This window comes from Pagrus major, chromosome 19 (genome assembly GCF_040436345.1).
Source record: "Pagrus major chromosome 19, Pma_NU_1.0".
Classification (NCBI taxonomy): Eukaryota; Metazoa; Chordata; class Actinopteri; order Spariformes; family Sparidae; genus Pagrus; species Pagrus major.
The window spans coordinates 6,973,866-6,998,809 of NC_133233.1; the positions used below are offsets into that span (position 1 = coordinate 6,973,866).

At 40.6% G+C, this 24,944-nt stretch overlaps 1 pseudogene; it reads left to right on the forward strand.

Annotated features, from left to right (window-relative positions):
* The first annotated feature begins 8,471 nt into the window (after window positions 1-8,471).
* Window positions 8,472-21,898, forward strand: LOC141014938 (uncharacterized; annotated as a pseudogene).
* Window positions 21,899-24,944: the final 3,046 nt, after the last annotated feature.

The window sequence follows — 24,944 nt, forward strand, 5'->3', positions numbered from 1 at the left end:
CACAGATGTATTTTTTCAGGCACGCCTGGCCTGCCATCCAGTTCGTTCTTTTGGGATTCAGTAACAAGAAAACTCTCCACCATCTTTGACTGCAGAATCTCATCACACCGACGGCTTTGTCTGCTGGGAGACAATCCAGAAATCCACTTACAAAACCATTACAAGAAAAACCTTTTCCTCTGAACTGAAAATCCAAATCGCACAGTATATTAATCACTGCACCTCCCAGTAAAATACTTATTAATGAGGACATTCATTGCGTTGTGTCAGACTGGTGACCCAGTGTGGCCACAGTCCTTATTGCTCATTGTTGATGAGTGTGGAAAGTCATACTTTATGATAATAATAATAGTAATAATAATAATAACAGTAGCAATACTATTAATAACAATAATTGGTATTAATTATTATAATATTAATATCAGTAACAATACTATTACTAACAACATCAACAACAACAATAATAATAATAATAATAAAAACAGTAACAATAATGTTAATAACAATAATAATAACAGTTGCAAGATCAAGATGTTTTGCTCATCACTCCCCAGTATCTCCACATAAACATATCATGGGAGTGATGACGCCCGGGCCATATCAAATGTGAGTTGTCTGATTGACCTACATTCAGTCTTGTAACGTAAGTTATGTAAGTGACGGTACTCAAGCCAAGTTACGTAAGTAAAGTCACTCACGTAACATATGTTACTCCATTTTTGTACATTAACTTACTTACGTTACATGACTTAAAAACAAGTCACTCTTAACTGGTCATAAACAGGATGCAGAAAACAGTCTCTGGAGGGAAAATCCAGTGTATGACCACCCAACCACCCCAACCTGACTCAGACTTTTCTTCTCCTTACACTACTGCACTAGAGGGGCGCTTTATCAACTGATGCTAGAGGGGTAACTACAGTCAGACTCACAGCAATAAAAATGTCATTCACAGATGTATAATGATTCAATGTAATGAGTTCATTGTTAGCTGGATGCTTATAAATAAGTCAACAGATTGATATTATAAAGGGTCACCCAAAACAGGTTCTCAATGTTTCCATTTCAAAAGGATTCAGGAGGAGGGTATCCATACGCAGAAGTAATGATCAGCCTTGATATTCCAATACCTGATCCACACAAAAGCCCCATTATCTGATAGCCACAACAGACTGTGATGGAACAGAGTGTGTTCAGCTTGCAAAATGATGTTTGGAACAAACTGGGAGTGTGTTCGACCAGCTCGGAACAGAGTGATAATGCTCCCCTGTTGTGCGGGGTGAACACAGATAGGTGGTACATCTGAGGCACCATTCATCACACCTAACTCCACAAACGCTAGGAGAATATATAAGTAGCCTCTCAAGTTTCTCTTTCAGCCTAACAGGCATTATAGCTGAAGAAGGGTTTTTAATACTCAGCCTCTGTGAAAGGCAGGGAAAGTGGAGACAAGAAAGTTGTGCTCTCAGAAGTGTGAAAATGAAAAATCAATCAGCTCTTCCAAACAGTGTACTACAGCATGACAAAACAATTACTTCTGAATCAAGTGTCTGTACAGACAGAGAGATGAGTCTTGTGTGGGCAGAGAGAGATCACATATAAGTTTGCGTTTGAGATTGTAGTTTTGATTTGTTATATAATACGATATATTTATTATTAGATCAAGTACTGATGGTTAGCTTGTGGATGTGTCCAGTTTGCATGAACAGGTATGATTAAATTAATGTTCGTACCATGAATGCTCAGGTTGGTTAGGCTTGTCACAGGCAAGAAAATCTGTTTCTATACTACCCATTGGTTTAGCCAGATAGGTTCTGTTGGGAATTGTAACTGCTGACAGAATTATCTTCCACAGTTGTGTTTTATAGCGGGGGAATGTGATGCGTTGTGTTACAACCTTTTTCTCAACGTCTTTATCAAAGAAGCTTGCTTGAAGTGTAGTTGGAATCCTCCCTTTGAGAAATCTTCATGTGTAAATGTTCAATAGTTGAAGTGAAGGAGGAGGCCCCTAAAGGGGGGTAGCTATGATGTTGTGGCCCTCGGAGGACTCGAGGCCGATGAGCTGAAGCAGGATCTCTTCCTCAGGAGACAGTGGAAAGAGGAGTCAGCCCAAGCTTCACATGGACAACAACTAAACAGCTGACCTGCAAACAGTGAGGTGAAATGCTGACCACTGGGTCTTCTATTTTGTCTTGAAATGCAAACCTTGGAGGTGCTGACCCTTAAAATCATCTTTTGTACACAGCAACTTCAAGCTTGGCTTTCATGTTCCATTAGCTGACAGTTCACTCTAAAAATTACTGTCAGAATCCTTGGTGTTGGTCCACATCAAGCATGTAAAGAGCAGTTTCCTTTTATATGCTTGTTTGGTACTTTAGGTTGGATGAAAACACTGACATTCAAAGTCAAGTGCTACCACATAACTGCTTTAAATGGAGTGTGAATAAAATCTGAACCAAATACTGGAAAAGGACACAGCACACACAGGTTTAAGGCAGAATATCATCAGTCTCTCATGCTTGGAAAGCATAGCATCACAAAATGATTCTATGCTGGACTGGACTGAAGCTCTCCTGCATGCAGTAGATTCTCAATACCTCCTATGAATACCAGAAAAGGTCAGTTGTAGCATGGAGTGCAAACTGGTTTGAGATGTACCTAAACTTGGATCAGCCTGGAGATTTCCTGGTGTGTAACTCCATCAGCACTGAAGACCGGAACAAGCCACACCAGTACGTAGGAAGGATACAGTAAGTACAAAGATAACAGTGTGGAGTAAAAATATTCAAAGACATACTGCGAGGAGCAACTGGTTGACCTTCTGCTCAGGGTTTGAAACAATGTTCAACATTGGACAGTCAGTGAACTCAGTGAAGTTAACGTGTTTTTGCATGCATGTCATTTTGTTGCCCAAATTTAGTTTTATGCTTTTCATGTGACACATAAACACCTTTTACAGTAACATTTGAGTAAAATAAAGCCATAATGATTATATATCAATGACTATCATTTCATACAGATAAGCACACACAACAGTCAGTTTAAAGGAAACACATTAGCGTGAGTTTCAGCTTTTAACAGCAACTCTATAGGTTGCTCTGTTGGTTGGTCCCAAAAAATTGCCCCACCATTCTGAGGCCACAGTCTGTCATGAAGGTCAACTGTGCGTGTGTGTGTGTGTGTTTTGCCAATTGGATAAAAGGATGCATGGCTATGGGACGGTCCTATCGCAAAAAAGCCCATCACTTTCAAATGGATTGATCCTTCATTCCACATCATCCTGTCAAAAAGGACGACAGGAGGGCAACCAGCAGTGTCCAAGGAAGTGGAGGCAGAGGCCACGGACGCGTGAGGTCGACAGGTCAAGGAGCAGAGGTTCTCAGAAAAGATTACATACGACGAGTAGAAGATCTTCAAAGCTCAAAGGATTGCACATGAGCAGGTACTGAAAGTAGTCGAGCTCTGTTCCATAAAAATATCTCATTATGTTGCTCATCTGTTGCTTTACAGGTCAGAATTCAAGGACTACGTTTGGAGCAATCACATCAAGTGCTGAATTCTGCCTGACACCTATTTATTTGTTGTTCTGTATTTAATCCTCGTTTTGCATTATCTCTAACTTGTTTGAATAAAGTCTTGACAATGATAAACGCCTTTTTTTTATTCATTTCATATTTACCAATTTTACTTTTTGGGGGGGTTAGCAAAATGTCACTTTCAGAGTAATTTACATTGTTTCACACTTTTATTATTTTTACTATGTATTTTTACAGTGGTGTGTACAAGCTCTACTTTCGTTTCTGCTTTCTGCACTGAAAAGTCGTAATTTCTGCAAAAATTATAATAATCACAGAAAACTGGATAAGGATGGAGAACTAAATGTGTTTACAGGATATAAACTTACATCTGAATGTGTTTATGGGGCATACAAATGGTATTGATTCTCTCAAAGACAACACAGGACTGTTGCTATGTAAAAAAAGTTAAAAAAAATAGAGGTCTGGGGTTAGGTGGGTGATGGGCAGCTTATGTGATGGGTGGCAAGTCATTATTTGAAGGGGTTGGTAGGTGCATTGTGTGCAGCAATTACGGTCAGTGTTTCCCACATCATTCTACTGTGGTCAGCTGACAGTCAGATCATGAATTGAAATGCAAAGTCTATTTTGTTAAAGAAATGTCTTACTAATATGCAATAGTCTCAAGCGTTAGGCTAACGTGACTGCTAGGATCGGTACTTGAAGCATTTTCCTGGCGCAGCTAATTAAATAATGCCATTCCTTTTTGTATTGTCTCCCTGCTATGGAGCACATTCATGCACATAAAGCAAACCAACTTGATATGAAAGGACACATGCATATATGAAATGTATCCATCAAAGATACATGAATAACAGTGGTCTGATCCATGTTGCTATCAGCATCAAGTTACACTCACCTGTCAGAGAGAGGGACTGCAGAAATAGTGGAACTGACGTCCATCTCACAACTATAGGACACAGAAATAGGCAACATCAGCACAATTGTAAAACATCCAGTTCAAAGTCTATATGAATGAACATCACATAAATACCATCTAACAACATCGGCTCACAAATACAATGCAAACTATATTCACAGATATATGCAATCTTCCTCTGACCTCCGAACAGTGGACTTGGCCTTTTACATGTGTAGCACACAGGAATTAGTCCGCCTCTCACATACAGCTTGTCTGGCTAATGTCCAAACAGCCCAGGGTAGCAGTGCATGTGTGAACACTGCTGTATGGATTAGATCCACAGTACGTGAAAAAATTGGCCTGCGTGTAAACAGTAACGTTAGCTATGTTGACTACATAATGCAGAGTAGTAATACATTTCCCAGCTTGTTACCTGTCCAACAGACACACAGCTAACATGGTGTCCATTTTCAGGCCTTCGACTCCATCAGTTGTCTCCATCGTTGAACAGCCACTCCAATGTTGACCCTCGTTTCACCTCTTGAGCTCTCCAACTTCTTTTTGTTTGTAGCCTTCTTGAGTTCAGTCTTTCTTTCTTGCTCTGTTTGGCAGTACAAGCTGCTGTAGGTACAGCTGGTAGTGAGAAGTGTGGCTGTACTTTCTCTGCCATCCTTGTCCGTAAACAACTCCTGCAGTGCGGTGAATAGACTCCGGTCAGGCACAGTGAGTGATGGGCAGGTAAGGACAGATTGATAGACAGGTAGGCTGTCCATACAATATCTTAGGGACACTTAAGTTGATTGGATGAAGTTATTACAACCCTGTCGCTGCCAGACCATGGATTTTTTTCTTTTTTTTCCAAAGCATTTTGTTTTTTGATTGCTGTCTGGATGTTAAGAGATTTTATACAAATATAATAAAAAAATGCTTCTGAACAGAAGCACCAACCCCAGCTTTAAAAGTATAGTCATTGATACTGGGGTGACTGTTGAAATTTGAATTCAAATAAAAACACACCAATACCATCAGTGCTCATTCGGAAACCCGGCCCCCCCAGTTCTGTGAAACATCAACACTATAATAACCCACCAGTCAAGCAGAAACACAGCAACCTCAGAGATCTCTACCTTTATAAAGCTCCACTGATGTTGACACGGGTCATAGTCCTTTTTCAAGTATTGTTCTTCTGACCTTCTCCTCTTTGGCTGCTTTTTGGCCATCTCTCCGTCTCCATTACATGTGACAGAGCTCAGTTCAATTTGACATTTGCTAAACAACAGTTCAGATACATTCTGTACATACATACAAACACTGCTTTCATCCCAGAGACAATCTCTGTTTGTCCCAAATGCATTTTCTCTCCCCAGGATGATGAGACACCACTAATCTTGCCCTGCCAACTGGACTTTCTGGGATTTGGTTCTGTGTTATTGTTAAATAAATCCTGGCTACATGTTCTGAGTGAACAAAGGGGTGCCATTCCCTCTACTTCTCCTTGAAAAGTAGCAAGGTTAAGAACTGCGCTCATATCACTCCATGGTTGGTCAAATAATTACTGAAGACAGCAATGAGGTAACATTTTCAATCATGCTTCAGAAAAGAAACCTTTGATGTGATCAGACTGTAAGATGTATCAGAAGAGACCAGGAAGCAGGTGTGGGAGTGGAAAGAGCAATAACAAATAACAATGCACCAGCACTCATGCCTATTTTCCATGCAGACAGGTGCACACTGAGCATATGCTGTAACAGATGGAGGTCCCAGGGTGACTTTGCCTCTGAGATATTCCCATTCGCCTCAGGTTTTCTTAGCGTTCCTGATTACCTGTTGAATAGTAGAGATTCTTGCATGTGCGGACTGATAAAGCAAGTTCCAAATCAAGCGCTGCCTCTCACCTTCCACAGAGAGACTCCGCTCGCCCTCAGCGTTTTCTGCAAAATACCCGACATTCTGCAGCGGTAAATTAAACAGGAGCCATTTAAAATTCATGACGTTGTGGAGGGAAGAAGTGAACAAATGCAGCCATTAAGATGTTTGTCGCAGTGCTTGCTGGTCCACAGGGGGTGAAAGAGGGAAAAAGAAGAACTGTGTGGCTGTTTAACGAGATGATGCCAACTGCTTTCTGTGAAATTTGGATAGCCATTTAAGAATGATAGATAAGTGATTTCTGCAGGATGCGTCTGCTCAGCTGAAAGAGGAATTTATCTGAACGCCCTTCTGGAAGCGGGAAAGCATTAGTTGGAGAGCCCCACTGTTACACGACAAGTGTGCAGTACTTTTGTTTTAACTTTCATGATTGACGGGTCACAGGAAAGCTTCACGTGGAATGTCATTAAGAAATCCCTGAGAAGCTGGAGTGGAAGAGAAGTGAGGCTTGAGGTGAGAAAAAGGTGCACACACACACACACACACACACACACACACACACACACACACACACACACACACACTTACAACTTACACATTCCTCTCTGACAGAAAATCTTTCTCCTCGCACAACTTGTGGTTTTTGAGTGCCAGTGATGGGAACAGGCCCTGTTTAAGCGTGCAGACAGCTACCGTACATCTGTGCATGGGCAGGAGGGATGAGGTGCACTTTTCCCTGAGTTAGTGTTTTCCGTCAGAGCCAAATGTTTTTCTCAGGCCTGTCACTTAGATCAAAGTGGGCCAAGGCCTTCAGTCTGCTGACCTGCCTCACACAGCATCACTGCCAGCTGAGAACAATCAGTCTGACTGCTTGCCTCCAGCTTGGAGCCCATGACTGGCTGTCACTTATAGAAAGATATAACATGTTGTGTGGGCATACAGGCATAGAGTCTGTGCACTGAAAGCATGAAGAAATAGAAGCAGTGTCAGGCGACCAAAAAATAGCTAAATATTCTGTGTATACATGTGTGTTTGGTGTGAAAGAAAATTACTGTGAAAAAAAAACAAAAAAAACAAAACACAAGCTCGTCGGTGTGGTTGAAGTGCAGGTTAAGCCCTGAAACCAATTAATTAATGTGATCCCTATAAAAACATGTGAAACAGATCATATAATATCTACTCTTGAATTACAGCCCAGTGGCCAGAATAAAATGTTGGCAGTTAATTTTTTAGCAAACCACTGATACGTCCACATTTGTAGGTATCATACGTACCATATTGACATTTCTCCAACACGTCACATCACATGTTACAAGGTAACTCATCATGAAACAAACATACTATAAAAATATACATAAACTAAATAAAACTACCCTAAGCAGTCATGGTTTGTCTTTCCACAGTCACTTCTGGTTTGGTCCAAATAAATCTGCTGCTGATGTCTGACTCTCTCCGCCTCCTCTGCCACTTTATGCTTCTCCTGTCCCTTCCTGCTGTGTCTTGTCGTCCCCAGAGTCAAAGTGATCTACATAGCAGTCAGAACCGCTGTAGATCACCTCTGTACTGTATCCCCTGTCTTCAGACAGACGCCTGGTGCTCTCAGAGGCTGTGTGCAGTCCCAGTCTGGTGTCCAGCCAAAAGTAAATTGACGAAGCAGAACTTTTGTGTATATGTACACATGAAACACTGTTGGTGTCACCAATTATAGAGATTTCTGCCTCTGAATAGTTGTTTATTTCCATGTTGGTGCACATCTGTGCAAACACAGGCTGATTAGTGGATCTCAAGGTCTTGTTTACTGTGTGGTTGCCCCCCAGAAAGACCTGCTTGGATGGCACGCCTGAAGTTGTGATTATGCAGATCGGCTGGCCCAGAGTAATCTTGGGGCTTTCAGGCTTAAAGGACAAGTCTGGTGATATTTTACAATGTACTTATTGTTGAAAAACCAGCAATAAAGGTGTCCAATCACAGGCTACAATCTCATGACTGTGAATCAAAGGTTGTAAGTTGAATTTATACATGGTATTATATGCTGCGCCTATACATGTCAACAATATACATACAATATACATATATGTAAAGTCAGTGTTATGGCTGAGTATTTTTGGCAGAAAGGCAGAGATCGGAGACAGATCAGTCGAAAGGTGTTTATTTACAACAAAACTGAGATGCAGGGAGCGAGGAGGGCAGGCAGGCTGGATGGAGTGGTCTGGCGGCAGCGAGGAAGGATCCAAGAAGAGCAGATGACGCTGTGGGCCGAGCAGAGTGACGCTGAAGGATCTGGACACGAGGAGAGGGAAAAACACAAGCATGAGACAGTGTCCAGTCTGGGAGACACAGCAGTAATGACTAGATCAAAAAACGTAGTGACAGAACGTGACAGAACAATCTGGCACTGGAGTGGTGAAGAGCCCAGGGTAATGTAGCCGGAGGGTGATGAGCTGATGAATTGCAGGTGCGTCTCTGCTGCGGCAGGAACCAGTAGCCACGCCCACGAACACGGACACACTGACGGTGAAGGAGCAGGTGAGGGAGAACGGAGGGGGGAAAACAGGACAGGAAAAAAACACAACAAAACAAATACAACACAAAAAGCCCCCGACTGTCACGACCCAAACAATGACAGTTTGTATATTATACATTTATGCAAATAGATATATGTCATTTGTATAATTAATGATATATGTTACATATATCCCAAATATGTATTTCACATACATAAACATACATATTTGTATAGGCTGGACTTAGATGTAAATATATTAAAGTGTTCCAATTTCTAATAGGTTTCATCTACGGTTTGTACATATATGTACATATATTTCATATATGGGAATATTACCTTTACATATGGGAAATCCCTTATTGTTCAATTGAAACAGACTTCTACAGTCTTCTTCTAAAGTATTAAAGAGCACAAATTGAACAGAAAGGCATTTTTGATCAAAAAATTTACATGAGCAGCAGTTCCTTGAAATGCCGTCTGCCACTGGAGAACTGCCTATTGGTCTTAGCACTTTAAAGGATTTGCAAACTCTTTAAAGCCAAAGCCATGGTTCGAAAATCTGTTGGGGTATTTCTGATGAACAAGTACATTCAATAGAATGTAGGCAGAATGTTCATCTTGGCGCCAACACAGAGTTGGGAAATATAGTGAAACACAACAGAATTAATCACAAATTATTTATTTTTCATTTCAGGTGACTGAGGTGGAGTCCATAGACAGTGCTGTGCCAGACACAGAACAGGAGCTCGAGATAAAATACATACAATTTAAGACACTTTGTCACAGTCATGTAAACAATGCAGAAGTATGTATACAAAGTATGTATTTTGAATATGAGGTGTGTCCCTACAGAATATATCACCATCAATCTCAGAGGCTTGTGGTGGAGTACACAGACTATTCAGTCACAGAAACAGAGCAGTTCATATATGTTTTTTGTAACATTTTTTGTTCGGTATGAGGTTCATTATAACAGAATCCATCAGAAATTTTTGGTGTACTTTCACAGGAGAGTGAGATGGAGTCCACTGTCAGTGCAGGGTGGAGAGCAGTGCAGTAAGGTAGATTTGGGAAAATTAGGGAGTAAATAGTTGTCCACACTGATTTTGATATAATTTACTCATGCCTAGGGCTGAGTGGTATGGCCCTCAAAAAATATCACAGTATTTTTAGGCTGTATCACAATCTACAATATATATATCTCGATATCGTGAAATGTACTCAAAGGCACTTCATTCACGAGCAAGGACAACACCATCAACGAGATGTACATGATAGTTTATTGAGGTGGAATATGAGTACGATGTTGAAGAAGGCAACTGAGTACAAGTATGATGTTGATGAAGTGTTGGGCAGCTGCGTTGTGGGGAAGGCTTATTTAGGGATCAACGGCAGCTGGCAGACCCCCAAAAAGCGCCCTCAAAGACAGAGATAAGACTGGGCATTGTGCAGATCTTGGAAATGGGAGCAGATGTAGCGTTGGTAGGCTTTAATCACGTGTTCTGGGACCCTTTAGCTGGAGGCCGTCGAGGCTGCTCCAATATGGAAGGAGTGGCCGAGAATATGCCGGGGTATATCCCAGACAAAGTTAAAACTTGCCTGAGTTGGGACAAAAACTAGGATCGGGTAGCCACCTCACCAGATTATGTGATGACTGAGGGGTTGGAAGGAGAAGTGTTTTGAGATTTTTTTGAATTACATATGATGCGTGAGCGACTCGAATGGGCTTAGGTCCGTGTCTAGTTTGAAGTACATTACAGGAATTGTTGATGAAGGTTCTCAGTCATCCAGGTCATGGTAAATCTAAGTGCTGTATCGTAGGCAACTGGACTTGTTTCAGTTTGTTGAAGACGTTTCAGCTCTCATCCAAGAGGCTTCTTCAGTTCTAACTAACTGGAGGGGAGCTGCAGGCTTTTAAACTCTTTGTGGGAGTGTCCTTACAGAGTCGTTAAGGGTCTAAGAAGCGAGCGCATTAACCAGACTGTGCCTTCCATCGACTGCTGCCTGATCGGGCGACTTGTCAGCAGGAAGGGGCAGCAATCATTCTCGTTTCTGTTGGCCAGTACCATTTCATACATAGAGAGGGGTTAATTTGCATAAACAAGTATCACATTTTCCATTTATTTTCCTAAATCCTGTTATGTGTGCACTCTCAGTCTTCTCCGTCTCTTGTGCGACTTTGGACTCAATTTGCTTGAAGTCCTTTTTTGTTTTTCCAACAGAACAAATGGTTAAACTTCTTAAAAGAATCTTAAAACCTGACCATTAATTGTCGGTAAAGTGATGAGACACCTACTGGATGTTATTCTCTAATGAGACATCCTCCCTTTGCCTGTTTTTTTGCCCTCACCTGGACATCAGTTGGCATCCCGCTGATGGTCTAAGGGAGCCATGTCCAGTCTTTTTTATCTCTTGTGGGAGCTGTCCTTCTAATTCCCTTTTGGTTTCCTCGAAGTTAAAATGATTAAACCTCTTGAATCTTAAAACCTGATCAATAATGTCAGTAAAGAAAAGTGATGAGACACCTACTGGATGTTGTTCTCATCCTCCCTTCGTCTTTTTTTTGGCTTCACCTGGACATCAGAGGACGTACTACTGATGGTCCTAGGTTAGTCTGGACGGAAAGACCTTTGTGGCTGTTTGAGAAAACTTCTCACTGGCTGCATACATAGGTGGAAACTGCAGTCCACTTACAGACGACCAGCCATGGCAGCAACAAGACCATCAAAAAGATCACAGTCACTACTGTTAAAATCCTAAAAGTGGAGAAGGTTTGGATATTTCTTTTTAAGCCATTTTACCTTGAAGAAAAAAATAAACGCTTAAATGAAATATATTCTAATTATTGTTTGCAAAAAAAATCAAATATTATCACCATATAAACTATGTAGATATGTCAGCTGAAGACCAAAATTGACACTGACAGATAATGTATCTTCCCAGCAGACAAGACATTTTTACAGTATAACTTAATTGGATTGATGACCTTTAAACCGTGTCGATAAACCAACTGTTTATCTGTTTATGAAGATGTCAAACATGATCAATACATGAGTCAAATGTAAACTAACTGAGCTTTAAAACTGGGGTTACATTAGTAGATATTCATGTTTTGATATAACTTTCCAAATCATGTTTTTATTGAGCACTACAGGCAATATCAATCAGACTTGTTTTGGTTAATCTTATGAATGGCCTGGTGTTTGCAAGTAACTGTCAATCAACATTTCTCAAAAAAATGAATAAATAAATAAATTCCAGACATCTTCAAAATTCTAAATATACAGTTTAGTAATGGTTTTCTGAAGGCTCTCTCTGCTGTATGCACACAGGTTGAATGTTCAGAAAGTAGTGATTCTCTGCCCTGTGTGATACTATAACAGTACAGTTTGGTTTCATAATGAATGGAGTTCCAAATGCCAGAACTCCATTATTCAAGCATAAATGAGTGAAAACAATGGAACAACAAAGTAATATGTAAAATGAATAGAGGCAAAAGAGTTGTTTAAAGTCCCCCTTCAGTGTATTTTAATGTTTATGATATTTCATATTTTCCTTTCCTGACAATGTTGATGAGCCACACTGTTTACCAAATGTTTTTGATAAATGACTTAATTTTGTGCTCAAAGTCACACATTGTAAGTTGTTGCTAATATGGAGCAATGACGTATGACTACAGTAGAATCTGGGAGTCATACGTCATCCTCCAACAGGGGTTATAAAAGCAGCGTGGCTCATTTAAGAAACATGGCAGTGTGTAGTGTGTGAGTGGCCGAGCAAGAGAAGGAGAGATAGCTCAGGTGAGTGTGTTCAGTGCAAACAGGTGTTAGCAACTGGAGCAGAGGGAAAGTCGTCCGGTGGCAGTAAATGTACAGTACAGGTTACAGTCTGACCATGAATACACTCTGCAGCTTCTGTGTGAGTGACAGCTAGCACTGTCCCTGCTAATATTCATGCTGCTGTTCCATGCTAATACTGATGCTACTGCTAATCCATGCTAGGGAAGTTGATCTTGCTAGAAGGGCAGCCTGGTTGCCATGGTAACAACTTTGTATGACTATTAACCTTGCCCCCATTCTCTGTTTGAGGAGGAACATTGACCGTTAGACAGGAAGAGGCACTGACTGGAGAGGGCTTCAAACCCTTTTGGATTAATAGCTGTAACATACTTGACTTAAACTGACTTGTTTTCAGTAACGCTGCGCTCATCATCTTCCCAGCATACAGCTACATCCATTGTCACAGCCAAATATGGCCACTTTTTAATTAACTGGGCTGAGAAAAAAGGTTTTGGTCGGCTTGTGAACATGGGCCATTTGAATTTTTTCCATTATAATGTAACTACCTTCTAACGAATCACACCCCCCTCTCATTCAATTGATATGATGTGTTGGTGCAGCTCAACACACCATTTATACATACAAGTGCAGGCTTTTATAACATAACAACAAGGTTTATAGATGAACTATACAATATTTATTAACCAATGAACAAGTATTAACTTAAGTTAACAGTACATTTACCATTTATTAATGACGAATGAAGTGTTAAAAATGCCTCACCAACATGGACAGGGAGAAAGGCACAGCCAAGTGCTACTGCTGTATAATCACAACATTACATAGAACTGAGAAACTGAGACTCTAAAAATGACACAGCCAAATACACAGCCTATTTAAAGAAATACATAAAATATATTGCCCCTCTTCCATTTTTTCAGGAGAAAACAGAACTTGTGGTTGCACAAAAGCCTTTTGTCTGGCTGTGACTTTGGTGACTGTATATCAAGACAGTCGACTGCACGTTCTCACCCCAATGGTGGACACTACTTGGTGATTATATTGAGCAATAATTCATGTAGACTTTTATGTTCGGTGTCCTTATATACCCGGAATGCCCTTTTTGTTGTTAGGGGCCACTAGTGGTGCAACAATCCTCTTAAAAGTAGCAATATCACACTATAAAAATACCACAAGTATGTAGTTATTTTAACTATGGGGAAGATTTCGCCACTGCACACAGGATGACATTAAACAGATTTGCTCTCTTAGACATTTAGTTGCAACTGTAACAGTGAGTCACGTAAAAAAGTAACAATTTCAGAGGTGTACTTGATGATTTATCAATATTTTTGTAATATCTCACATATGCCCCTATATCAAGAGTGATGCTGCCATATATGTTACCCAACAGACAATATATGATTATTACATACATATATCCTTGGATATAGGTTTATAACATATATTAAATACTATTCAATAATTAAAAAGAGTGAATGTGTACATACAGTATGTAGTTCCAAGAACAGGTACCCACACACAGCACATAGAACAAACCTGGTGTAGCATAAACAAACAGATTTGGTGACAAAGATTCAATCAGTCTGAGCGTCTTTGTCTTGTTGCGTGGGCTGAAGACACAACAATGGTCCTCCTGGTAGGCTTCTATATGATGTAGCTAAGAGCTACAGAGTGGGCTATAATTGTTTTGTGTTAATTCTATATATTTGTTTCTAATCATAGAGATGTATTATAAATACATTGTGTGTTTTTGTGCTACACTGCTGAAACATTGTGTATACTTTACATGTAATTTTTATTATACCAATCTTTGACCCCATGTGGTGCATGAAAGCATAGTTTATTGTTAATATGTGAATAATTAAGGTTTTAATCCTAATGAGACACTGCTCTAGCTTTAGATGTGGTAAAAAAAAAAAAAACAACAAAAAAAAAAAACAACAACATCAACAAAAAGCATAGTTAAAGGAACTTGGGGCAGGATTTGTGAAAAAATAAACATGAATTTTAAGTTTTTTAATGCTAATGGGTGATGAAGCGTTCAAAACCAAAAAGAATGAGCCCACCCACGTATCTCTCCATTGCCTTGAACAGGCTGTGTGCTGCATAATGTACTGCAATTCGGTGTCCGAATTTCCCACGCAGTCCTGCGGACGTGACGTCAGATGACGCTGAATGCACGTCCTTGGATACGGGAAGAAGACAAGCGCGGTGGACCCAAACTATTTCCATTTCCACTGCCCAAATTGCCAGAAAACGGTCATCCGGAAAATTCAGTTTCTCTCTCACCTTAAGTCATGCAAGGAGACACCTGCACCTTGTCCTTCAGCTGCACCTCCACCTCTTGCCCCCACCGTGGCTTCAGCTGCATCTCCCCCTTATGCTCCTGCCGTGGCTTCGGCTACACCTCCACCTTGTGCTCCTGCCGTGGCTTTGGCTGCATCTCCACCTCGTGCTCCTGCCATGGCTTCGGCTGCATCTCCACCTCATGCTCCTGCCGTGGCTTCAGCTACACCTCCACCTTGTGCTTTAGCTGCACCTGCACCTCGTGCTCCCACAGTGGCTTCAGCTACACCTCCAAAGGCACCACCTCCTGTGTGGGGTCAAAAGCAGCTGACTGTTCAATGTATCCATTGTGGACTTACACTGAATAGACGCAACTTACAAATGCACATACGTAGGAAGCACTCGGACAACAAGCGGGACATCACAGCTAAATGTCATCTGAGCAGTGAATGCATTGATCCCGAACATGGTGTTTTTGTTATCGTAAAATCATTTACTGGACCCAGCACACCTATCCACGCCATAAAAAAGACAGTCGGCAAGGATCAACAAATTAGGTGTGAAATGGACCAGTGCAAGATAAATGCAGACTTTGCTGAAAGAAACAACCTTTTTCCATTTGAATGCCACCACCTGCAGTCCCTCACCCACTGCCCACCTGCCAGAAGTGAAAACCCTATGCTGGAAGAGGATGTGTTGACACAAATGGTCCAAGAAAAGTGGTTTGGTGAAGCCAGAAAACAAAAATGTCTCCAACGGCAAGCTGAAGCTATGAATGTGGGTGGACCACCCACCAAAAAATTCCTTTCTGTGTACGAACCAGACATCTCATATTATAGTAGACTAGGTAGAGTGCTGGTCACGTATGACAGTAAAAGAATTGAATGGTGCTGTCCATGTGCCAAACCAAGACAGTCCTGCATCCACAAGACCATTGGCAAGTGGCATCTATTTCAGATAGACCCGTCGCTTTTTGTCAATGTTAGGTGTATGGAAGATACACTTGCAGAATCGTTTTCAGATGTTGCAGAGGAGCAACACAAAGAAGGGGCACAATACCCACCTGATGACCCGATGCTGTCACGGATGGTGCACTACATCTTCAGGAAGAAAATTCCTGCAGATCTTCCTCATGATGTTATCAGTGCAATGGGTGACTCTCCGAGGCACCTAATTCCTCATGAGACCATCTGCACTGAATGCACAGGCCAGACACTGCTGAGTGAACCACAGCTCATCACCGCAACAGCAAAAATTGTGACTCTGACTGACATTATAGAAGGTATGTTTGTTTTTTTTTCATTTTTTTTTTCAAGCCAAATTACAATATGATAATAATAGCAGCTACTATTATCATATTGTAATTCTGGTGAACCAGCCTTTAAGTACAGATTTAAAGTAAGAACATGTATGAGTTTTAAATGATTTCCGGAGCTTACTGCAAATAGCATAATTGGCAGCTGTTGACACATCTGACACACCAACCTGTGATTGTTTTTATTAGGGGTATCAACGTATTGCAAGTACGTTGCTGTAGCTGTGGCATGATCTTCCGCTACCAGGAGTGGAGCGACAGAATACACAACCATAATGATCACACTCTTGTATCCTTGCATCTTTGTGTGTTCCTGCGAAACACTCTCCAGGTATGTTTTAATGGTTTGCAAACCAGAACAAACTTGTAAAAAGACTCTAATCTGTAATAAGTCTGATAAATGATTTTTTTATAGACTCACCAGGCCATTGGAAGTGCTGTAGAGGTGCTGGAGAAGACGTGTGGCAAAAGATTCCCATCTAAGCAAAAACTCTTGTATGCATACCTCCATTATGAAGCCATGACAGGTCATTCATACACATTTTCATGTGTCACATGTGGTTACCATCCTGTCACGGTTGTTCCATAAGAAGGGAGTCTTCAGTATGCCCAGTAAGTAAATAATTAAAGAAATAATTGCCCTGAACTTGATATGAAATATCACAGTAACCTGTCACTGTCATTCATTTGGTATCACAGGTTTGATTGTAACCAGATTTTACATGATCAATACTGACACTGTACTTGCCTATAAAATAACTCATTACGGCAGCAAAGTGACTTCTGGGAAATGTCATTCCACCAGACTTGAAAGAAGCATATGTGGATATCTTGAGCCCACTGAGGTAGCATCATTCATAATAGTGCAACATTTGCATTTGTTGTTGTCCTGTTTCTTTTCTAGTAAGTAGCATAGAGCCACCACCCCAGGATTATGAAGGGAAAGTTAATGTTGAAGACTTCTGGCAGTCTGTGTCACTAGAAATGGTCAGTCGGGGATTGGTGCCAAGTAAGTATGAACTACATCCAGAACCAGAATTTGTCAACATCCAAAATATGTTTGGAGTGACATTAATGAAAATCCTACAGGTGCTGCAATGGGAGTAACATATTCTGTACTCTTCTTCTGAAATGTTCCTGCAGGTAACAAGCAGAACCCGTTTTTGGTACGGCCCAGTTACCATTACTGGGCACAATGGATTGGTCCCCACACAAGAGGCTCCAGTGTGGTGTCAAACACAGAGCACTGCAAAATCCACACACCAAGGAACCCAAATGAAGAATCCGACCTCTTAATTACCGGGACCGGCTCACTGACGAGATTCTGAAACTGAAGGTATTTGCACACTGTGGAGTCATTCGTTATTTGTATGGGTTTTCTCATTGTTGAATCTATCAGGGCTGTCGTATTTGCTATTTAACATCATAGATGGAAGCTGTGCAAAGTCTCTGCAAGGGGTGTGGCATAGACTCCAAGGGCTCCAGGATGGACATAATTATGAGGCTTCGCAAAGAAATGCAGAACCGGTCAGCATATGACAAAGTGTTTGCAAAGGTCTGGGGGGCTTCTGGTGAGTTGATTCATATTCAAAAGCGTTTGCATCAGTAATAACTTTCAGACTTACTACACTTCACTGTAATAGTTACTCATAATGGGTGCAATGACTTTCTTTTACCAGGTGGATGGGTTGTGGTCACATGCCCTTGTGCTGTTGTTTATGGAGTTAAATTTAACCTAAGGGCTGAGAGCCCAAGAGATTTTGCTGATCTGCTGCTATCAATGAAGCATTTTCCCAATGTGACCTTGTATGATTTTGCAAGGGGACTGGCAACACATACAAACATAAGAGAGCCACAGTCCTTGCCCTTCAGCCCTCATGAGGGAAGACTGCTGGATCCTACTGATGACAACATCAGATTGGCCTCTGCAGAGAAAGTGAAAGTCAGCTTGCCTTGGCTAACTACAAAGAAGCCAGTACCGGATGAAAATGGCCACCCTATGACAGGGTCATCAGAGCATTATGCTCTTTATGACCGCTTTCACGAGGCAAACACCAAAGACCCAAATGATGTGTTGCGCAAGATAGAGCTTGTGCCTGAGTTACGTGGCTGGGCCAATAGCCAGTGTGCCGAGCAGCTCTTCAGTGGAATGAGGAAAAACAACCACTTCTTAAACATGATGAGTCCGTCGTCCCATATCTTTTTAATGAGGAACATTTTGCACCACTACAACAATGGACGCAATGCCAAAACAATAGAGAACATGAAGAAAACATTGGGGAGTGGACTGCAAATCCAGTTGAACTCCAGTGGGCAGACAGTTTTAGATATGTACTTGCACAGTATATTGTGACATTCAGGTGTAAAACTGTTATTGTCTTAGTAAAGCCACATCCTGCAATTAAAAGGGTTTATTAATCCAGTTTGTGGAAATTCCTAGCAGTAAATGTTTGTTTTGGTTAACACATACTGGTCAGAACAAATGTCATAATCTTAATTGTTTCCCTTGCCTGCCGACAGCATCAGCATCCACTGCTGCATCTTGCACAGCTGCCCGGTCTATAAACACTGCAGCAGCCTCTGTTGTGACACAATCTGTGGCACCCCCTGCTGCAAACCAGGCCGCTGCCATCATCCCACCACCGACCACTGCTGCGAACCAGGCCGCTGCCATCATCCCACCACCGACCCCTGCTGTACACGTAGACCCTACCTTGAACATAGAAGCTTCTGGCATGAGTGCCACAATAGCAGTGGAAGCTCCAGCTGCAACCACAACAGGTATTCCAGAGATCATCACAGTACAAAAATGTAGCACCTAATACTGCACTATCTAATGCACTATAATCTTATGTTGTACAACTTGGAACAATATTTACTAAGTCAGTTGCTGGAAAGACATGCTATGGTACAAATTCCACACGTTGCTTATTATGCTCCTGTCATTTCTGAAATTGGGCTTCTCTTACCATATTGCAGGAGGTTTTGAGGTTTGCGATGAACACTGTTGTAGAATGAAGCACATATACCACCTATGTGCAAGAAGGGAAGTAACGGAGCACGAGATGGACAAAGGACAATTGACATGGGTAAATGTTTTTGTTATTTTTAATTTGATTTAGTTCTAATAGGCCTAATATGGCCCGCATCAAACACAGTGAAGTATTTTTCTTCATATAATTGAGTTCTAAAGTCAGTTTACTATTGTCTTTTGTTTTTTGGTGTCTAGTATAATATAGTAGTAAGTATTTAACTGATACTGTCATTTTAAAGCTCGATGATGTGTTGGATGACACAAAATCACCAGACGAGGCAATTGGTCAAGTGGGCACCACAGTTTTAAAAAGGCTGGACTTCCTCTCCCTGGGATTGGACAGAGAAGTGGAGGCAACAGTTAGTACACTTTTAATCACACAAATATTTGAAAATTGTTTAGTAAAATGTCTTTGTAATCCATGAAACATTATGTTGTTTTATTACAGATCATCAACTGTTGTTTATCACTGATCATCAAGATTGCTGGGCAGAAGGTGTGTATGGATATTTTTTGTAGCATTTCGAAGTACAATTTTCAATCATTAATAGTACTTATTTCTTTTATGTAAACCCAAATAATTTAAACTGGTGTTCTGTGATTTACAGGGAAAGAATGTTCATGCTGTGGATGCCTATGTTGTCCCCACTTGGAAACAGCCTCTCAATGTTGACCCGTTTCTCTCGCTGCCAGTAAGTTCTATGCATGTGTTGTGTATGGCTTTAGTTTGTTGAACCTGTACATAGTGACAGCATCTCAGACTATGGTTGCGTATCTAAAAATATCTTCACGTTGAAACTACAAGCTCTTACTGTTGTCATTCCAATGATGCAGGTAGATGCAGCATCTACAGACTGCATCCTTTTTCCTGTATGGAAACCAGGACACTGGATAATAGGCATCATGTCAGAGTTTTTTATAAGAATGTCACCATTTTATTATTATTTGGTCACACTGACAGACTCCGCAAATATTGCATCTACTTTTAGATTTGAAATTCCAGTACACAGTCACACATTCTCATGAGAAGTGTAGTCCATGTCATGAAAAATAATCTGCTTTGTCACATATATGTTCACTTAAAAGTTATGAAAAAGGCGTTACAGTGAAGCTGTTTAATGTACAGTTGCAGTAGTCTGCACAATGCAGATTCAACCTTTACTTGAAAATTGTATATTTTACTGGTCCTGAAGCCTAAACTTAAGAGGATTCGTCTTCTTGATTCCTCCAAGCTTAGTGGCTATGGAGACTGCCATTATTTATCCATGCTCAGGTTTCAGTCTAATATTGAGGAACCGTTCATTGTTCCCGTAAATTAATGTCCCGTTAAGTTTTTGTGTTTTGCATGGTGTTATATTATTATTATTAATATTGTTATGTTTAGGAACCGTTCAATGTTCCTAGTAGAGTTAAGTATGTTAGCAACCGTTCAATGTTGCTTCTGCTGTGTTCTAAAGAAGCCTTCTGGTGATGTGTTCATTATATTTGTGGCAATCAAGGTAGCACAGTCTGGAGTCATACTATGCACACCTCCTCCACTGTTGCTTAAAGCAATAATGGAAGCCAATTAATCGACAATCGATTGTCTGTGCTGATGGAAAAGGTGCTATTCAGAATGAAGCATGGAACAGCAAGCTTAAACTGTTTAAAATGTTGCCCACAAATGTCACGCCACATCACAATCATGTGAGGTCTTTAATAGTGTATTTCAGCATGCTATCCTTCTGTCTTTTATAGCACCATTGCAGCACAGATAGTGCCAGGATCCTGGGCATTTGTTTCAAACAAGGTGAAGGAAATTTTTGATTTTTATATGCCTTGTGAAATGTGCTATGCATTGAAATAGTATCAAGAAATGTAATTTTATTAAATATATTTGAATATATTTGAGTTGTCAATAACTTCTGGCATTTTTATCAGAATGTTCCAGCACAAGCAGGCAGCGTGGACTGTGGTGTGTTCATGCTAATGGTAAGTGATAAATAAGTGATGGGATTGTGCATCAACAAACATAATAATATAAGCAGGTGCCAAGGGAAAAGGATCATTGACATGGTTTATATGTACAGTAACAACTCTGTGTATCAACTCTGTTTTATCATATGAAAAGAATGTAAACAGTTGTTTATAATATGGATTATAGTACGCACTATACATGGCACTGGACTGGACCTTTGACTTCACTCAGGTCAGCAATTTAAGTCTGAAATTGTTAATGTACAGATTTTAGGATTGACATTACAATGACATCTGTCTTCATCTACTAGCATGATATACCACATATAAGGAGGTGGCAACATGTATTGATCAGGTATTTTATTTATTAATAATTTCTTTATGATTTTGTTTGCATGTGTTTCTATTTTTGGGGAATACAATATTTATTGAATACATTCAGTGCTCATGCTTTCAGTATTTCTATTAATGCTGTTTGGCTTTATACTAACTGAAGATAATGTCTTCGAATAGAAAATGTAAAAATAAAATCTTATTTGTTTCAGTTGCCATCTTGCCTGTTGGAGATGATATTTGCTGAGGTGGTCCTTCATGATGGAGACAGCTTTAAAGACCCTGTCACTGGTGTGTTCCTGCTTCAGAGCAGTGGTGGGAATGGACTGCTTCCGGAGAAAAGTGCATTTTCTGTGGCTTGACAGTAAGATTACAAAAATGGTTGTAGCTATATAGTTATGGTTATATACTGCATGTTTTCCATGTTAAATAAATTGTCTTCTACAGGTGTTGCAAACTGGACCAATTTCTCAGCAGCATACAGGGCAGACTTTTACAAAATGTACACTCTGGATACATGTAGAGAGTGCAGGGTGACATTCAAAAACTGCATACCAGGTATGAAAATTGTGCATGGAAATGTAATGAGTACTTCTTTCAGTTATTGCTACCTAAAGATGACTTGTTTGTTTTAAAAATGTTGATAGACGTTGTTGCAAAGACTGTAATGTGTTGACCAAGTACTGGAAAACTAATTTATTCCCATTCCATGGGCATCCATAAGGTGGTGGTGCAGTAGTAAAAGTAAAAGAATAAATATGGATATAAATAATTTAATAACTAATAATTGTAGCCCTTTAAAACTGACACAAGTAAACGTTGCAATTACAAGTAATAAAACACAAGAGACACAAACATAGAACCATATGGTGAGTATCTCTATGGGTAGAATACTGACCAGAGGACTTCTAGGCACTAAGGATTTCTTCAATGTGACAATCCATAGAAAATACAGGGGGGCCCTCTAACAAGGATTTTTTTTTATTTACCGACAGGCTATTCAGGAAAAGGGAAAAGAGGGGTGCTGCAGGGCACCTACTCTGAGAACTCGCACCCTGGCTTCTGCGCTCACTTCTGCCAGCTCTGTGCAGGGTTTTCACAGTAAATGGTGGGTGAGCATTTATTTATTTTTATTTAGAATTTTATTTGGTTCAAAAGACAGTTTCCAGGATGCTGTGAATATTAGTCCAAAAAGGAGCCACAGAGGGGCAACTCCAAAATATATATGAAAATGCTTTGTGTCCATGTTTATGCTACATCAGGCTTTGGCTACACAACTAATACTTGTTAGTAGGATCAATTATCTATTGGTTTTGGTCTTCTCATGGAATTTGTTGACAAAGTATAGAATATATCACTAGATTTATCCTTTCATGATTCCTTTCAATTTTAGACACTCCACGAACCTGGGATCTGAGTCACACCATCTCATCGTTCGTCGCATTCTACATCACCACCCACCTCTGGGATGCACCTTACAACATCCACACACCATCATCCCTCATGCACACCTTACACTACTGATATCCACACTCCACACCTTGTTAATGTTGAGTTCAATTCATTGCCTTTTTTGTTAAATAAATTACTGTTCTTAAACCGTTCATGGCGTTTGTCATGGCCGAAGAGCCAGGTTATGACGGCAGCTGCAGAGTTTTGTTCTTACCCTAGGTTTTTTCCCTGCCCATATGTATCTGGATGATGATTTGTCCCATTCCCAAAACTGTTCATCTACAGGTATTGAATGAAAAAGGCATAACACCCCGTGTTATTTTTAAAACATCGTTTTTACCATGGATGGTAAATCCAGGTTCCAATCATATTGATCAAAGGACACTCAAAGCTTGGTATTGTAATAGCAGTTATAAGTTAAATTTTTTATCTTGTGGTCCCTGTTGTACTACAATAAAAATATATTTTCATGGATAAGATACATTTTAGTATCTTTAATCAACTAAACTACCTACTAAATAGGTATTCCTCATGGTTTGCCCTCACAAGGGCTGAGTGGAAGTTCTCTGTGTACGCATGTATGCAGTACTACTAGTAAACAATACCTGTTACTGGAACTGTGTGTGCTTTTATTACCCCCATGACGTCCACTTGACAAGATGAAAAGGAGTCATTGTAGGAATAGTGATATAGAGAGCAAGTAGAGAGGCAAATAATGATGTAGGCCTATGTATATTACAAAATATAAATGCATTTGTCTTTTTTTGGCTGATCTAATTATAGATTTTCCATTTAGTTTTATAGATGACAACATTTATGTACATTAAAAAGAAAATTACGAAGTCCTACAGTTTGCAGGTGTCGTAAATGCAGCAAGTTTCATAGAAGTCAGAAGTCCGAAATCCCCACTGTCCTGAACGAAGCACGATTAAGGTACTGGATGTGGGCGGGGCTGGACCTGGTGTGGGCGCGGCTGGACCCGATGTGTGCGGGGCTGGACCGTCCAACCCCCCGTCCTGCATGTCGCAGCCGTTAGTACTTGACTGAAACGGCCAGATTTCATACAGGATGCTGAATGAGTGTGTCTCTGTAACTCTGTGACAAGATTCCTCAGGTCAGAGTCATCTACAGGTGGTAGAGGGCAACTCACATACCGATCGATGAATACTTAGAGTTTATGCTCAGGCTCATCATGATTTGGTGACCATTTACCCACAATACACAGTGTGCATGGGGAGATCCACGCTGTTGCCATTCAAACCTAAACATATAATGCTTGATTTTGCTGAGTGGGTTGCAGTCACTCAAGATAAGATCCCGAAACAGGTATTGCAACCTGTGGTGTAAATGCCTGGCAGCAGTCACAGGGTTTGAAGCTAACAGGCGACACCTGTCTTCCCAACACATTGCAGTAACCTCATCATCAGATCAACTTTTTCCTTGCTGGTATGCAATTACCTGCGGAGTGTCTGACCAGCGTAAATCTGCTGCAGACAAAGTGAGGAACCATGTCAACAATCCCAGCTGCTTTACTGCTGCCAGCAGCTTGCACATTACTGTCTGCCAGTATGGAGTCCCGAACAGTTCGCAGAATGTAATGCTTAATCTTTAAAGATTATATTCCTCACCTTTTCAGGATCTGTTACCATGCCAGCTGCCACATTCTCTCTTGGTCTTGTTTGTTGTCTGGACTTATGAACAGGTATAACATGCTGTAACATGCTTGTACCCATTCAGCATTGTGCATCAAAGTAGTTTGTGGCTGACAGCTTCACTTGTCTATGTACCTGAAAGCCAAACTCTCCCCTGGGAAACGGGGGGTAGGCTTGCTCATCACATTGTTCATCCATTATTATTGCCACAGGCGTCCTTCCTTCACCAGGTACAATGCCGTAGATACTGTCTGAGTTGAGGCTTGGGTCAGGGTTCTGTACACGTGTCAAGTTGAACACCTTG